This window comes from Rhinolophus sinicus, linkage group LG01 (assembly GCF_036562045.2).
Source record: "Rhinolophus sinicus isolate RSC01 linkage group LG01, ASM3656204v1, whole genome shotgun sequence".
Taxonomy (NCBI): domain Eukaryota; kingdom Metazoa; phylum Chordata; class Mammalia; order Chiroptera; family Rhinolophidae; genus Rhinolophus; species Rhinolophus sinicus.
The window spans coordinates 44140307-44159132 of record NC_133751.1 but is presented as its reverse complement, the minus strand read 5'-3'; the positions used below and the strand labels follow the sequence as shown (position 1 = coordinate 44159132).

The 18826-nt window shown below is 37.3% G+C and overlaps 1 protein-coding gene across 6 annotated transcripts in view; it reads left to right on the top strand.

Moving 5' to 3' along the window:
- The window catches only part of ZMAT3 (zinc finger matrin-type 3), a 70542-nt gene that overhangs the window by 4037 nt on the left and 47679 nt on the right, over positions 1 to 18826 (top strand). The window contains exons 1-3 of one of the 6 annotated variants that reach the window (XM_019752093.2): positions 4034 to 4918; positions 15556 to 15651; positions 17257 to 17356. The gene's annotated coding sequence lies outside the window, so the exon portion shown is untranslated. Of the gene's footprint in view, positions 1 to 4033; positions 4919 to 14163; positions 14343 to 15555; positions 15688 to 17256; positions 17357 to 18826 lie in introns of those variants that run through there. The other 5 variants (XM_019752110.2, XM_019752171.2, XM_019752081.2 and 2 more) reach the window with 5 other exon arrangements.

Sequence of the window (18826 nt, the reverse complement as noted above, 5' to 3'; positions counted from 1 at the left end):
TACCACATCTTCTTTATCCATTAATCTTTTGATTGAAGCATTTAATCCATTTACATTTAAAGTACTTGCTGATAGATATGTAGTTATTGCCATTTTATTATTCATATTATTTATCTTTTTTTTTCCTGTCTTTAAGTCCCCCTATAATACTGGTTTGGTGGCGATGAACTCTTTTAGCTTTTTCTTGTCTGGGAAGCTCTTTTTCTGTCCTTCTATTTTAAATGATAGCCATGCTGGATAGAGTAATCTTGGTTGTAGGTCCTTTCTTTTCATCACTTTGAATATTTTGTATCAGTTCTTTCTGACCTGCAAAGTTTCTGTTGAGAAATTAGCTGACAGTTTTATGAGAGCTCCCTTGTATGTAACTAACTGCTTTTCTCTTGCTGCTTTTAAGATATTTTTCTTTGTCTTTCACCTTTGGCATTTTAATTATGATGTGTCTTGGTGTGGGCCTGTTTGGGTTCATCTTATTTGGGACTCTCTGCTCTTCCTGGGCTTGTATGTATGTTTCTTTGGCCAGGTTAGGAAAATTTGCTGTCATTATTTCTTCAAACAGTTTTTCAATTCCTTGTTCTCTTCTCCTTCTGGTACACCTATGCAAATGTTGATATGCTTGATGTTGTGCCAGAGGCCCATTAAACTCTCCTCATTTTTTTAAATTCTTTTTTCTTTTTTCTTTTCTGTTTGGGTGTTTTCTACTATTTATCTTCTAAAGTGTTGATTCAATCCACTGCTTCATCTATTGATTCCTTCTAATGTATTCTTCATTTCAGTTACTGTATTCATTATTTCTGACTTTGTTTTTTATGTTTTCTACTTCCATTTTTATGTTTTCTATCTCTTTGTTGAAGTTCTCCCTGAAATCACCGAGCATCCTTATAAGGAGTGTTCTGAATTCTGCATCTGGTAGGTTGCTTGTCTCCATTTGTTTAGTTGTTTTTCTGGAGTTTGTTCTGTTCTTTTATTTGGGACGTGTTTCTTTGTTTCCCCTTTTTAGCAGCCTTCCTGTGTTTGTTTCTATGTAGGGCTGCTATGCCTCCCGGTCTTAGTAGAATGAGTGGCCTTATGTAATAGGTGTCCTGTGGAACCCAGTGTTGCAGTCTTCAGTCACCAGAACTGGGTGTTTCAGGTGTGTTCCTTTTGTGGGTTGTGTGTGCCCTCCTGTTGCAGTTGAGTTTTGGTTGCTGTTTGCACATCAATGAAAGGGAGTGAGCCTTAGCTGATTGGATGTGAGGACTGGCTGTGACAACAGTGGTGTAGGGGCTGACCCTACAGAGCAAGATTTGCTTTAGCACGGCTAGTCCTCCCTTTGGACGTGTTGTCCTTGGAGTTGGCCAGATGATGCTATGGCTCTGTGAGAAGTTGGCAACTGGGCATGCCAGCCCCAGTGCCTCCCGGGAGGGGACCTGCTAGAGGCCAAGTTCAGCTGCAGTCTGTGCCCTGCCTGGGGCCACCTGGCATGAGAAACAAAGTAATCTGCAGATGGCCACTGCTGGTGCTGGGCTTGGAGGTGCCTTGAGAGACCAAGTTGTGAACTGAGGCTGGCTGTCGCTGATGCCTGGCTTAGGGCTGCCCAGCTGGAGGTATGGGACATGCTGAAGCCAGATGATGCTTGTTTGGGTTTTCTGAGCCTTTGAGAGATTTTAGGAAAGTCCACAGCATAAACCAAGACTGGCTGCTTGTACAAAAAAGCCACTGGAAGTGGGTTGGATGTAGACAAATGTTGGGTGAAGCAGGGTCTCAGGGAATCCCTGGGGTGGGGTGAAAGAACGGTGTTAGCCAGGTTGATGGAGACTCAGATATGGCGGCCACCTGCATTTGCACACCAGGATAGGGGAGGATTCACCAAAGAAACAATGGCTTCTGCCAACTCTTCAGGCCAAGAGAAAGCTGCCCCTCTAGTCCTTGCCCTGTAGCCAGACAATTCAGTTCCTCACTATATGTCCCTGGTGTCTTTTAAGATGTCGCCCCAGCACTGGAGCTCAGAGAGAGCTAGTCTTCAGTGAGTAAGTCTGTGCGTGGTCCCTTCAAGAAAAGCAGCTGGGACTACAGCCACCCTTGTCTCACTCAGCCACATGCTCCACTGGTTTTCATAGCCAGAAGCTATGGAAACTTCTCTCTCTGGCACTGGAACCCTGGACTGGGGAGCCTAATGTGGAGCTGGGACCTCTCACTCCTTCGAGGGAGTGAGAGGCTCCACAGCCAAAATATCCCTTTCAATTTTTAGTATTCACATGTGGGTGTGGGACCAGTCCATTCTGCATGTCTGCCCCTCCTACTAGTTTTGAGATGGCTTCTTCTATATGTCCTTAGTGGTAGGACTTCGGTTCAGCTAGACTTCAGGTGATTCTCAATGATGGTTGTTCGGTAGTTTAGTTGTAATTTTGATGTGGTCGTGAGAGGAAGTAAGCACAGCGTTTACCTACTCTGCCATCTTGACCAGAAATCCTCTTTTTTATGTTTTCTATTTCTATTTTTATGTTTCCTATCACTTTGTTGAAGTTCTCACTGAGATCATTGAGCATCCTTATAACCAGGGTTTTGAACTCTGTGTCTGATAGATTGCTTGTCTCCATTTTGTTTAGTTCTTTTTCTGCAGCTTTGTTCTGTTCTTTTATTTGGAACATTTTTTTTTTTTTTTTTGTCTCCTCATTTTGGCTGCCTCCCTGTGTTTGTTTCTATGTATTAGGTAGGGCTGCTATATCTTCCAATCTTGGCAGAGTGGCCTTATGTAGCAGGTTTCCTGTGGGGCCAAGTGTCACAATCTCCCTGTTCACCTCAGGTACTCCAGGTATGTCCCTCGTGTGAATTGTGTGTCCTCTCCTATTGTAGTTGAATCTAGATGGCTGTTGTCATGTTAGTGGGGTAGGATTGACTCTCAGTTTGACTGGCTATGAGGACTTACTATGACTACATCAGACAAGCTGTGTGCAAGGGCTAACCCCATGGAGGAGGATTTGCTTCAGTGGGGCTTTAGTGCCTACCGAGTCTACCCTTTGAGTGTGTCATTTGTGAAATTAGTTGGGTGGTGTTCTGGTGTGGTCTGAAACTGGCCACCAGGTGTGTGAGTTCTGAGGCCTCGTAAGAGGGGCTCAGATGCTAGCCAAGGTTAGCTGCTGCCTAAGTCCAGCCCTGGGCCACCTGGTAGGAACTACAAAGTGATTTGCACTTGGTAGTTGCTGGTGCTGGGCTTGGAGATGCCTGGGAGTGGTTATGCAGTGAACTGAGGCTGGCTGCCACTAGTACAGGGCTCAGGGCCACTTAGCTAGAAGTATAGGGCATGCTCGGGGCAGCTTCTGCTTGTTTGGCGTTTGTGGATCTTTGAGAGGTTTTAGGAAATTCCACAGTATGAGCTCATGCCAGCTGCTTGTGTGGATTAGCCTCTGAAAGAGGTTCTGGTGGGTGTGTGAATTGGGTGGGGTGGGGACTCAGGGAATCACCAGGGTGGGGCAAGAGCAGTATTAGCCAGGTTAATAGAGACTCAGATTTGGCGCCTGCCTGCACCTGCAGGCTGTGTGTGGGGAGGGCTCAAGAAAGGAACAATGGTGCCTGCCAGCACCATTAATCCCAGAGAGCGCAGCCCCTGAAGACTTCACCTTGGAGCTAGACATTTCTGTATGTCCCTGGTGCATTTTGAGCTGCTGTCCTTTCTCTGGAGCTTAGAGTGAGTGTTTGTGAGCCGGTGGGTCTATGCTCAGGCCCTTTAAGAGGATGCCTGTGTCTCTAGCAGCCCTCTGTCGCACCTGGACTGAGACCCTGCTGATTTTCACATCTTCCAAAATTTTGTTGATATCATTTGCCAGCTGTTGTGGGGACTCCTCTTCCTGGCACTGGTGCTCTGAGCATCATTTATCACATTTTAATTTTTCTATATTCCTATTCTTACTTTTGTTCCAATTAGATATCAATTCTCTCATATGCATAATACAAGTTCTCTCCCCCCAATATATCTGATCAGATATATCAGATAATCTATTCATTCTACTTTTTTTTTTTTCCTGGGAGGCCATATCCCGGAGCCCTTCATCCTCTTGCTCCTGTCTGGACTGGTGGCTTTCTAGGCTCCTGCTGCCTATCATCTGGGACTTCCCTTTGCTAGTTCTTATTTTAGAGTCCTTGTTTCCTAGATCCTGTGCTTTTCTCTTTCTTGATAACTTCCCCATTTCAGAGGAGTACTCTTCTAGTAGCTTCCTAAGAAAGGGGAAAGGGGAAGTAAATTCTCTGAGATTTTAAATATCTGAAAATTTTTTTGTTTTATTGCAGTAGTTTTCAGTAGTTGCATATTGGAATTACATGAAAGAGCCTCAAAAGCAGAAGCCTTAAAAGAGCCTTAAAAGCAGAAGCAAAATCAATACACCTCAGGCCTTGCTTCAGACTAACTAAATGAAAATTCTGATACTAGGATTTAATAGTCACCCAGGAGATTCTAATGTGATACCAAGGTTGAGAACCAGATTGTCTCAAACTTGAAATGAAGGTTTGTCTGAATTTGGTAGGCATAATTCTAAGATGGCCCTCAAGATTACCTATTCCTGATGTATACAACTTGCATAATACCCTACTCGTGTGGGTGGTACTAGTACCTATAATGGGATATTATTCCCATTAACAAATTACAAATCAATTGATTTGAGTGAGAAAGAGAGATTATCCTGGTTGAACCTTACTTAATTAGGTGAGTCCTTCAAGAGAAAATAAAGTGTTTGAAAGATGTTCTCCTCCTGGCCTTGAAGATGAAGCAAGCTATATTGTGAGAGGAAGGGGCCATATGGCAAGGGCCTGAGGGCAAGCCATTAGGAAATGAGAGCAGTCCCAACCTGATGGTTAACAAGAAAACAAGGACTTCTGTCACACAACCTCAAGGAACTGACATCTGCCAATAATTCAAATGAGATTGGAAGAGGACTTTGAGTTCCAGGTGAGAGCACAGCTTCAACTGACAGCTTGATTGCAGCCTTTTAAGACCCTGAGCAAGGAACCCAGCTACTTTGTGCCCAGTCTTCTAACCCCGAGAAACTCTGAGATAATAAGTGGGTGACTGATTATGGTAATTTGCTATGTGGCAATAGAAAACTGATAATACAGCTGGGTATAACATTCTGGGGGTAAATCATTTTCCCTATGAATTTTAGAGGCATTGCTCCTAGCACCCTATATTGCATACCATTAGATACCATTATCCCCATTTTCTTGAGTGTTTATGAGTAAATTTTACAGACTACATACCTTTACCTTTAAATATTAAAGTGTGAATTTCATAAGAACAAAGACATTCACTTAAATAACAGCAATACAATTATGAAAAGCTGGAAGTTTAACATTGTTACAATATTTTTATCTAAAAACTTTATTAACATTAAACCTTAATAATGTCCTTTGTAATATTTAAAAAATGATCCAGGACCTAATGCAGGGTCAGGCATTGCATTTAGTTTCCAAGTTTTTAATGTATCTTTAATATTGAACCGTTTCTCAGAGTTTCTTATCTTTTTTGACATTGACATTTTTGAAAAGAACCGGCCAGTTATTTTGTAGATTGTCCCTCACTTTTGGATTGTCTGATCTCATGCATAGATTCAGGTTATATATTTTTGATGGAAACACTATATAAATGTTAGTGTGTTCTTTTCAGTACATCCCATCAAGAGGCACATGATGTCAGTTTGCTCCATTATCAGTACCATTAACTCTGATCGTTTGGTTAAAATGGTATCTGTCAAATTTCTCCATTGTAAGTTACTAATTTTATTAATTATAAAAATAATACGTGGGGGAATTCTTGACTATGTAATGTTCTTATATTACTGTCACCTACTAGTTTCAGAATTCTTTGATAATTCTTGCCTGACTCAACTGTCATCACTCTTAAATGATCTCAATTAATTGTTTCATTTGCTTTTTTTTTTTTTTTTTAAGATTTTTTCGGGGAAAGGGAACAGGACTTTATTGGGGAACAGTGTGTATTTCTAGGACTTTTTCCAAGTCAAGTTGTTGTCCTTTCAATCTTGGTTGTGGAGGGCGCTGCTCAGCTCCAGGTCCAGTTGCCATTGTTAGTTGCAGGGGGCACAGCCCACCATCCCTTGCTGGAGTAGAACCGGTAACCTTGTGGTTGAGAGCCCACTGGCCCATGTGGGAATCGAACTGGCAGCCTTCGGCATTAGGAGCACAGAGCTCCAATCACCTGAGCCACCGGCCCGGCCCCTCATTTGCTTTTAAATGATCATTTTTGATCTCTGGAAGCTTCTAGACTCTATTCTAAGTGTACCATAATTTCATGGTTTTGTTACTAATTTAATGATACTGATGTAATTTTTCCTTATTTATATTCCTGGATATTCAGTAGATTCTTTTAATCTGGAAAATCTCCTTTGTAAAAATTTATTTTCATTATTTTATTCCTTCCATTTTCTCTGTTTTGGAATTCTTATTAGTCAGATATTATACTTCCTGTATCATTCTTTTTTTTGTTTTTGTTAATATTATCACACTATAGTATGTTTCTTTAATCTTCTTTTTGCTATACCATCTGAACCTTATCAATCCAATCCTCTATTGAATTTTTAATTTTTATGATTGTGTTTTAATTTTTATAGAGTTATTTCCTGTTCTCTGATTGTTACTTAAAAAAAAATAACACTGTTCTTTTATCATATATATGTTATGTCTTCCCTTTTCCCACCAAGGGGCAAAACAAAATGACTGGATGCTTTCTTTTGTTCATTTTCTTAGATCTGTTTTGGGGTTCCTTCTTATTTATCCACCCACAGCCCTGTTTTGTTTGTTTATTTCAGTATTATATGCTAGAGACTCTCCTCAAATGTTTGGTGACTCAGACTAGCCATTTATATTTTAGAATGAGGTGCTTAAAAAAAAACTAAGTGGTAATAGCCACTTAGCTATTGGAGGCAACCTCCATGGATGAATGGCTAAACAAGAGGTGGTACATATATATAATGGAATATTACTCAGCTATAAAAAAGAATGAGATCTTGCCATCTGTAACAATAAGAATAGACCTAGAGGGTGTTTTGCTGAGTGGAGTAACTCAGACAATCATAGACCAATGTCGTATGATTTCACTTGTATGTGGAATCTAGAGAATAGGATAAATGAACAAACAAAACAGAAACAAGCTCATAGATACAGAGAGCATTTTTATGGTTGCTGGGTACAGGGTGGTGGAGAGATGGGTTCACCCATTCAGAGATGGGGGAGGGGATTAAGAAGTACAAGTTGGAAGCTACAAAATACTCATTGGAATGTAGAGTACAGTGTGGGGAATACAGTGAGTAGTATAATAACTATGTATGGTGTCAGGTGGGTACTGGATTTATCAGGGTGATCACTTTGCAAGTTATATAAATGTCTAATCATTGTGTTGTTCACCTGAGACTAATATAATGTTGTATATCAACTGTAATTGAAAAATAAATATTAAAAATAAACTCTCCAAAAAAAGAATATTGGCCATAATGTATTGAAACACATTAAACATCATTTGATAATCTATATGATCCTCCCCTGCTACCACCCCCCCAAAAAAAAAAAAAAAAAAAAGCTGAGTTGTTGGCTTCACTGTAGGGTGATTTACCTATTAGGATCCCTAGACATTAGTATTAGATATTAGTAAATAGTAAATTATTTTAAAAAACGGCCATTCAGTTTGTAAAAAAAGGATCCTCTAGTCTGCTTGTGATGTGTGTCTCTGATCACCAGAATTCCTAGAATGAAGGAAGGACCTTGGCTTCTCACTACTCGGGATGCAGGTTTTTACAATATACTTCTCTCCTACGTTCTGCTGTGCCTTTGTGTCGAAGCATAGAGCCTTTCTTCAGAGAGGAGAGTGGTTTGACTGTGCTAAATTGAGAAGACCTGTTGTTCTAGTCATTTTGTATACAGACTTTTGACCAATTTCTCTGTTTTTATCCCTGCTTCTTATCCCCACAGATAGAGCACCTAATTCATTCATAGTTTGAACCTCTTAGGGGTTCACTGAGGTGAATCTACATGTTTCTCTTTGGTAGGCATTTAATTTATAGCATCCTCTTCTTTTCTGCTATCATCTCTCTGTTTTCCATCTTCCAAAATTTTGTTGATATCATTTTGTGTTCTCTGTTATCCTTCTTTTCCTTGTGAGTTTATCTTTTTCAAAAATCTATTTAATGTTATTTTTAGGTGGGACTTTGGAGGAAAGGAATTAAATTTCTCTGGTCAATTTGCCATCTGTTTCAGTTTATTTTAATGTATTTATTCTTGATGGACTTATAATCAGTTTTCCATGTTATACTAACTTACCTATCCATTCACACATGGGAATTTACTTAGACTTGCATTAAATCTGTAGGTTAATTTGAGAGGAACTGGTATCTTTACAATACTGAGTCTTCCATTCCTGAAATTCTCCATCTATTCAAGTGCTCTTTGATATATTTCAGTAAATTGCTCCCAGATTCTTCACATATAGTTTGTTTGTTTTCTGTAATCTTATAGATAGATATTTCATATTTTTGATTGGTCTAGGGAATAGACCCCTATTTCAACTATCTCATTACATTTATAATTGATCATAGAAAATATTTGTATATTTATCTTGTATCATCACTTCAATGAACTTCTGCATGTTCTGAAAAAGTATAGTTGATTTTTTTATATACATGTGTATAAACAATTTAAAAATGTGTATCATGTTTTATAACAAAACATCAGATGAGAGCTGTTTTTGCTAAGCTTGATAAATTTAACATTTTTTATTTTCTTTCAGCAATTAATCTGAGACTTTTTTCTATTTACTTTTTATGCAAATAAGCATTATATTTTAAAAGTTCCTCTTGATGGAGATCTATTCATACACATTCATTTGAGAAGTATTCCATGTTCAAATAAATTTAAAAATGCTATCTTAAAATACCCAACACCTAGCACAGTCCCAGGCACTTAGCAGTAGTTCATCAAGAACTTATTGAATGAATGAATGTATTCAGTCTTTGCAACAATCTTCTTTCCTTCAGGTTTGTCCTCTAAACTCAGACATGCAAAACATTTTCTAAAAAACGCTCTGAGATGAATATTTCATTACATCCCTAGAAACCCATGTTAGTGTTTAACTAATCTCAATGTCAGGAAACTTCCTTACCCTCAGGCTATTTTGCTGCAGTTTAAGTCATTTCCTTTTATTCTTTCTTTAGTGCTGTTAGAGAGCAGGTTACCATTCCTTGTGTATAAATCTGAGGGGAACGTTACATGTGACTGAAATTTAGTTTAATGGGTGCTTTAGAAATTATTTTCTCCTTTCTCCATCCTGATTCTATACAATGAGGATAATTCTGCCACCCACAAAAAAAGGTGGATTTATTTAGAGCAGAATATTTGAAAAATATGTCCAGTGATTTCCTAGAAAGGTGATACTTACTTAAATATAAAGATGTTTATCTCACTTTCGTCAGAACTCTTTGTACCAAAGGTTTCCAAACTTGACTAATCTTTAAAAACACCTGGGCAACTTAACAGATATGAAAAATCGCATCCCCCTGCCCCCCAACTGTACTGAATTTGAATATCAGATGGGTGGGTCTTGGAAACTTATAATTAAAAAATAATAATTTTCTTCTCTGGAAGCGTTTAGAATCTCCTCTTATTTCTAGTGTCATGTTTTGGTTTGGGTCACTTTTCATACATTGTGCTAGGCAGTAGGAGAGCACTTTTATGAAGTTGGAGATTTATATCCTTTGATTCTGGGGAAGTTTTTCCTTGATTTCCCCCCTTCTATTTTTTTTGTTTGCTTTTCCTGAAATTCCAGTTAGTTGGGAATTTGAGCTTCTGGATTAAAGATTTTTCTTAACATTCTTCTCGTAGTAACCATCTCTGGCTTACCGTCAATATGTCTCAACTTTACCTTTTAATGCTTTTATTGAATTTTTATTTTGATAGTTTTGATCATATTTATAATTTCCTAGAGCTATTTTTCTTCCTCTGTGGTGGCTTAAAGTATGTCTACAAATTCTTTGATGCTCTTATCAAAAAGTGTAGTCTAAATAACCCTCTCTTTGAGTATGGACTGGATGTAGTGACTAACTTCTAATGAATTAAAAAAAGTGCAGGTGGTGGTGTGTAAATTTCAGATGCCAGGTCATAAAAGACACTGTGGCTTCCTTATTGCTCTTTCTCTGGATTACTTGCTCTGGGGGAAGCCAGTTGCCATGTTGTAAGAACACACAATGTGTGTTATGAACAGTTCCATGTAGTGAGAAATTGAGGGCTCCTGCCAAGAGCCGTGGAATGAGACATCCTAAGGAGGATCCTCCAGTCCTTATCAAGTCTTCAGAAAACTGCAGTCCCAGCTAACAGCTTGACGGCAATATCATGAGAGACCTTGAGTCAGAACCATCCAGCTAAGTTACTCCCGGCTTCTTGACCCACAGAAACTATGTGAGATATTAAATATTTGCTGTAAGTTGCTAAGTTTTGAGGTAATTTGTCATGAAACAATAGATAACTAATGTATCTCACTTCTGAAATTCCTCCTTATAGCATCCTGTTCTTGTTCCATAGATGCCCTATCTTCTGCAATTTCACAGGACATTAATAATTTTTATTTGTGTATTTTCCTGACTGCATTGTCCTAATTCCTTTGAGTTCTATTTTATTTGATTCAGTATAGTTGACAAAAAGCCAAAAACATGGAAGGGGATACAGATTCTGGGAGTGAGGCTGGGGAAGAGGAGGCAAACAAATGGCAGCTGTCCGCTACAGGACTCAAGGAAAGTTAAGTGGGAGAAAAAGATGAAATATAAGAGAAAGAGATCTAGAGATGTTTTGTTTTGCTCAGGATTTCTTCAACTATCATCAGCACTCAAATTCCTTAATCCACACTATTTTTGGCAAATATTTTTTTATATAGTGAAAATTAGAAGCACTCAGTATTGACTCTGTATTATTTTACTTCAATTCTCCTGTTGCTAAAGCTGTACGATAAGTAAACCAAGAAGTTATAAGGCTACATTAAGAAAACCTACATATTGTTTGCATAACAAGTGCGTTGAATGTTGATTAGTCTGACCAGTAGTTTTTCTGCAAGTCAAATGTCAATGGAATCATTGTAGACCTCATCACCTACTGTCTAGACTTTGCATAAGTTTCTCAAATTTTAAGAACCTATTTTGTAAAACAGAAATAATAATACTATCTACCATAGCGTTGTTATAAAGATTTAATGAAATAAGGTGCTTAGAATAGTGCCTGGCACAGACAGTGTCCCCCCTCTCTTTTCTCTTCGTCTCCCTTTGCTTTCCCTTTTTCTCTCCTTTCTTCTTCTTTTCTTTTTCAGCTTCTGCTCCTTCTCCTCATATTTCTCCTTAGTATTAATATTATATAACAATGTATTATCATGAACCTTAAATCTATCTTAGAGGGACTTCTGCTTTATTGTCCACTTTCACAAATCTTACCATATGCTACCACACCAAATTATAAGATACTGGCACCTACATTTATAATTCATGATCAGACCTCTAACGTAGAAGCTTGATTTCCTGTAACACACCTAAATCACTCAACAAAATTTTACAGAAGGCCTACTCTGTGAGAGAAACTGTGCTAGGTAGTAGTTCTATAAAAACATGACACACTACTCAGTCTAGTGGAAGAGACAGTCAAATATAATACAAAGCTTCCTACTGTTATAGTCATTCTTAGGATGCTGGGAACACAGAGAGGGAGCTTTGATATGCTTATGATGGTCACTGACAGCTTGGCAAAGAGAAAGCACTTGAAAGGGTGTGTGTGTGTGTGTGTTGGGCATAATTCCACATACAGAGAACAAGATATGCGAAGCTACAGAGGTAGGAGAATGCATGTTATGCTTGGAATCTAGTAACTGAATGTAAAATCTGAGGGCCTACTATGTATCCAAGTTATATAATAAATATGGAGTCTTCAAAGACCAAAACATGTTCTTGCCTGTACAAGAGCAACAACAAATTAAGCCTTCATGTGGTATCTGAGAATTACAAAATCAGCATAGAGGAAGTACTCCCATAGCACTTTGTAATAGTCTAAATATTTGTTTAATAATTTGTTATTGTTTGTTGAATGAAGGAAGAAATAAATGATAAATGTTAAAGAATGTGCGGGAGTCAGCCAGGTAGAAGTTTTATTTCTCTTTCTCAGATATTATTCTTTCTCTACTCACTCCAGTGCTTCAATATTTATGTGATACTCAAATATTTTATTCTATTTGTCCCTTCTAATTATTTGCCGCCTTCTAGTGTAAGAAAGTTGATGTTGTAATGTTGGCTGTTTTCCAGTTTTACTGAAAAATAATTGATGTATATCATTGTAAAAGTTTAAAGTGTACAAGATGATGGTTTAATTTACATATATTGTGAAATGATTACCACAATAAGTTTAATTAATATCCATCATCATATAGATACAGAAAGAAAAAAAGAAAAAACATTTTTTTCCTTCTAATGAGAACTCTCAGGATTTACTCTTATAGCAACTTTCATATATACCACACAGCAGTGTTAACTATAGCCATCATGTTGTACATTACATCCCAGTACTTATTTATCATATAACTGGAAGTTTATATTTTTTACCACTTTTCTCTATTTCCTCTTCCCGCCACTTTCCACTTTAGGTAACCACAAGTCTGATCTCTTTTTCTAAGAGTTAATTTTGTTTTGTTTTTAGCTTCCACATATAAGTGAGATCATACAGTATTTGTCTTTATCTAACTTATTTTATTTAGCTTAATGCCTTTAAGGTCTATCCATGTTATCACAAATGATGGGATTTCCTCATTTTATGGTTGAATAATAATAATAATAATAATAATAGTAGTAGTAGTAAATGTACATATATATATCACACACACAGAACGTGACAAAAATGTATACACATTTTAAGAAAGGAAAAAAACTATTAAAATTGTAATAATATATACTGATAACAAAAGATGAATACAAGTCATATGTACACATTTTTTGGCACCCCTGATTATATATATATATATATAAAATCTTTATCCATTTATTCATCTATGGACACTTAGATTGCTTCATGTCTTGGCTATTGCAAATAATGCTGCTATGAATACGGAGGTGCAGATATTTTCTAAGACGTGGGAGGATCATACTACCGGATCATATGGTTCTATTTTTAATGTTTTCAGGATGCTCCATACTACCAACAGTGCCCTACCAACAGTGCGCAAAGTTTCCTTTTTCTCCACATCCACACTAACAACTGTTATCTCTTAATCATTTGACGATAGCAATTCTAACAGGTGTGAGGTGATAGCTCATTGTGGTTTTGATTTGCATTTCCCCAATGACTAGTGATGTTGAGCATCTTGTCATGTACTTGTTGGCCTTACATACATCTTCTTTGTAATGTTCTTTTTAATTCATGATACTCTTGGTTTTTGAGGAGTACTGCCTTTCATAATTCATTTAAAAATTTAAGCCATAATTAAAATTTTAATAAAAAGTGGGAAAGTATCATAAGGATGGTGCTATTTAATGGTGTGTAATGATGGTTTTCCAGATTAGATTGTGTTTCTTAAAGCTAAGTCAGTGAAAGAACCTGATATAAAATCCAAGGGATGATGAGTACAGAAAAGAAAACTAATAAAATTTAAACAATGAGGAACATTCTAAGGTGGCACAATGAAAGGTACAATTTGGAACACCCTCTGTCCTGTGTTGCTGGCTCCTGGGTTTCTGTACTCCATCTGCTTCGAGTTCATTAATGTGTTCCTGATGATGATTTCTGTTGTTTAAAAATGAGTTAGATCATTATTATTTCTTGATAATTAAAAAAAAAAACCTTAAGTGAATTAAAGTCAGAAAATACCATTTAATGTATTCACTGGCTGTAATTGTCATATACCTATCACAATGTCATTCTCTTTCTCCCTCCACCGCTCCCTTTTCTTTTTTGCATTCTGTATAAAGGAAAATACTGTTTTGGTTTTTATTTCACATTTAGAAAACTTGTGGCCCTGAAGGAAATGCTGGCTGGGCAGGTCTGCCATGACATCATCACTAAGTAGACTTCCAAGGCAAATGTAAGCCGAAGTTGTTTTTGAAGCCAGCACTTGCTGTGATGGAAGAGACTCCGGAAGGAGGACTTCCTGCCCTTCCAGGCTTTGGGCCTCTCAGAGTTTCCTCTGAGAGGTACCACATTAGGATTGAATGCTTTATGAGAATATTTCATATTGCTTCTTTCCCCACTTCTCAGCCAGGTGTACCATTAACACCATGAATTCCCACATAGAAAAAAAACTCTAAGCTGGTGCCAGAGAACCTGAATTCTAATTCTGGACCCTGTTGTAAGTGGTACGTGACATTAGACAAGATACATAAGCCACTCTGAGCCTCACTTTCCTCTTTTATAAATTCAAGCACTAAGTTTAGATTTTTTTAAGATGCAGTGATTTGTCTTGCTGTTTAGTTTGCCGAGCTTTATTTTCCAGATTGGCGGGGCATGCAAACCTTGATTAGAAAACAATTTCTAAAGAGGGAGGGAAATCAATAGTAGTGGAAGAGTTGCTGGAGAAATAAGGAAGGTTAACTAGTTGCACTCTTCTTTGAGGTTCAGCTACTAAAAGGTAGCAGAATAGTTTCAGACATGTTCCTCAGGCTCTCACAGTTTAAAATAAACTGGTTCTATTAAGTCTGCACATGCGTTTCTGTGACTGAAAGGATACAATATCCTGTACTGAGACAGATGTAAGTTCACAATATACAGTTTATCAGGAAGGACTCTAAAGTTCGGGTGAGATAAAATGCAGTGGAAGTAAGTCAAGTAAGTACTGCAGGCATATTTAAATATTTAGAAAACCTCAGGAGAAGTGGAACATCCTGACTCCTCACTGATAAGTTGCAGAATATAACCATCTCCTTGCATGACTTGTGGAAATTGGAGCTCTTTTTATGAAGTAATTACTGATTTTCTAGAGTGATTTATGAAAATTGGTCTTAGGGTCTCATAAATAGAATATTAGACTTAATGAAAACAATCTTCGGAAAAAAGGAAGACTTTCACCTTTAAGAGTGAGCCAATTTTATTTTAGTTGGAGTAGCAGCAATGAACCAGTTACACTTATAAAGAAAAGAAGAAGAGTTCTGTGTCAGATTGAGAGCCTATCACTGTTAAGAACCTTTCTCAGACACTTGTATGATGGGAAAGAAGATTCAAGCACTTCAATCTTTCTATTTTCTTCTTTCAGGTCCCTGTAATCTATCCAAAACCTTATATTTAGCACCAGTGGTTCCCCACTATTTCAAGGGCCTCTTTTAGAAAACATTAAAAAAAATGATAAGATTCCCATCTCATAGTAATTATGTTTTTGTATCTAGTAATTAGAAGATGACAATATATAAAAAGCTGACATGAATTTAGACCATTATTAATGGAATTTGATTAATTATGCTTTGCAGTTCTATACACTTAAAACATAGTACATATGTTATCTAGAGATACTCTTCAGACTATACATAATGTTAAGTGAGCAAAAAGATTGGATAATCTCTTGTATTATCTCCACAGGGTCCAAGGACCAAAGGGACAAACCTGTCTGCTGCTTTGGAACAATGAAACTCAACCAGGTCGGGGAGGGAAGGACGGGAGATGCAAGTTGATCAGGTTTCTCTTCTGTAGTTACTGTTATACAAACAAAGAGTATGTTGAAAATATATGTGTTTTTCCCCCTCAAGCATTCCCCTGCCTTGAGATTTGTGCATTGCCCTGCCACCTCCCTTACCATCCTTTATACTTCCCTAGGAACATTGGTTCCTGCACTTAGCGGTTTCATGCCTAGGGAACATTTAATAAGACAAAATCAAAGAAAAACACATACATTCTGGGAGAAATGGGGAAATTGTGTGATTAGAAACATTAAAACCATAATGCAATATTATTTTCATATTCTAAAAGAAGATACATCAAGATTAGCAGACTGGTGAAAATATCTTTTATGGACTGGTAATTTGGAATCACTACTTTGGATGAAAGTAAAATCTGTCTTTCAAGTAACTTACAATTTTGTTGAATATTTTTATTTTCCTTCCTAGAACTTATGTTCTATTAAGAAAGCCTCAGATAACAACTCTGTTTCTTCCATGTTGAAGGAAGATACAATGTTTATTGCTTTGCTTATATCCTGTTATTTTTCTCTGGTTACATTTCTTCGTTTTGTCATAAAAAACTATTTGAGATGGATTATAGCATATATTAGAATATTAAATAAATAGAAGAGGAAATTGAAATAAGAGAAAAATTAAAATGAGGAAATAATGTTAGAACACAAGAACACATGCTGAGTCTTATATAAATTTTAGAGGTGAGTCTCATTTTGAATCGACAATTCCTAACAACAAAAACATAGAGGGAAGCAGATTGATAAAGCCATCTATTACTGTATAACAGATTAACTCAAAATTATCTCTGAGGGTCAGGAACCCAGGAGTGGTATAGCTGGGTGGTTCTGGCCCAGGGTCCTTCATGAGCTGACATTCAGATGTTAGGTGGAGCTGCAGGATTCACTTCCTAGATAACTCATCACATGGCTGTTGGCTGAGGCTGATGGCCTTGGTTTCTCACTGGCTGTAGGCAGAAGGCATTAATTCCTCACCATACCTTTCCACAGGGTTTCCTGGATGTTCTTATACATGGCAGCTGGATTTCCCAGAGTGAGTGATTTATGAGAAAAGGCAACACAGGAAACCGCATTGCCTTTTATGATCTAGTCTTGGAAATGACATACCATCATTTCTATTTTGTTGGTCATGCAGACCAACCCTATTACACTGTGGGATGTAACTTTACAAGAATGTGAATAAAAGGAGATGGAAATCATTGGGGGCCATCTTGTTGGATGGCTCCACAATGATCAAACTAAAAGATTCAGTGCTATTAATTTAAAAAACAAAGCAGTTTCATGAGAAAAAGAAAGACTCCCCCCAGACTGAGATACGAAAGAAATTTATTTCATGGAATTGCATAAAGGTGACATATGAAATTGTGGAAGATGCTTTCAACAATATACCTAAAAGAGCTCTAGTATGAGTTATATACGGATGTTTTTTGTGTTACCCTTTGTTGTGAATTGAAAGGTTATGTTCTCCCAAGATTTGTATGTTGAAGTCCTACCCCCTACCCCTGCAATGTGATGATATTAGGAAGTGGTGTTTTTATAAGAAAAGACCAAAGAGCTTCCTCTCTCTCTTTCTCTCTCTCTGCCATGTGAAGATACAGAAAGAAGATGGCCACCTGCCAACCAGGAAGAGGGACCTTACCAGACATTGAATCTGCTGGCACCTTAATCTTGGATTTCCCAGCCTCCAGAATTGTAAGAAATAAATTTCTGTTTAAGCCACACAGTCTATTCTGTTACAGCAACCTGAACTAACTGAGATACCCCTTAATGTAAACTGTTGACATAAAAAAAAGATATCACTAAGTGAAAGCAGTGATATGAGAAATTACACAGTCAAAATTCAAAGTGTTCAGATGTACTAGCATGATAGACAATAATCTTTAGGGAAATTGGATTGATGCTTCTCAAATTGGGGTAATTTTGTCCCTGGGATATACATATCAATGTGCTGGGGATACTTAAAAACAAAGAACGAACATATCCCATCTTTCTGAAGCAATAAATTTACATGAAGATATAGGAGGAAAGTTGTGAATATTTTTTATTAAAACATTTTGTTACATAAATCCACAAGAAAAATCAGTAATTATTTTGTTTCATGTTTTTACGGTTTTTTTCCCAATTTTATGTTTCACATTTGTTCAATTTTTGTATGTTTTAGTATCTTTATATAGCAGGAATTACTGGGAAATTTGGACTTTTGTATCATTGAGGAAATCTGGTTTGCTTGCCCTCCCCCCTCCCAGTTGGGTGCATTATGCTCTGAGCCCACTTCCTGCCTGTCATCCAGCTCTTGGCCCTGCCTCCACAGCAGTGCCTAGGACCGGACTGTGTGATTTCCCAGCCTGTGGGGGCTCACACATTTTAGTATTTTGGAAAATGAGGTGGCATCTTCATAACCCCCTGCGTGTATTTTATTTGTTTATGTATTTATGATTTTGATTATAGAAAATAATTTTCTCACAAATCAGCTCAACTTCCTAACATTTCCAAAATCAAATCTTTTGTGTATAAATATGAAACTTCAGTTAGTTTTACTTCCCATGGAAGTGAGTCTCTTTGTAATACAAATATACCTGAAACTCTGCTTTAAAAATTACTGTAATGCTTCTCTTTATCTTCCAAAAATGTAATATTATACATTTAAAATTGTATTTTAAATCAGGGCCACACATTGGTGGTGGCAAATGAGAATTTTAATGGATAAGCTTAAAAACTACAAATATGTAAACTACTCATACTTAAATAAAGAAGACACCAGTAACTGAAACGGTCAAAGGTGAACAAATGGCTTTGTCTCTGAAGACTCCCTCATTGACAGGAAAATAAAAAAAGCATTGCTTCAATCATCATAGTGAGAGCAGTAAGCAGTTGATCAAAAATACAGAATGTACTCCAATGCTAGGTTATGTGTGATAGCAAATTAACATTGACATTTTAGCGTCTTAACACTATAATGGCTACTCTTAACATACAAAGAGTACAACTGGTCTCACTTGACCAGTCGATTGTGGGTCCAGTGACTCTCCAGGGCAGCTCTGTTCCAAGCAAGGACTCAGGGATCTAGTCTGCTTTTATATTGTGACTGTCATTTCAAAACATGGCATGCAGATTGGAAGATCACATACTGGCTCTTAAATGCTTTGAGTTAGAAATGACATA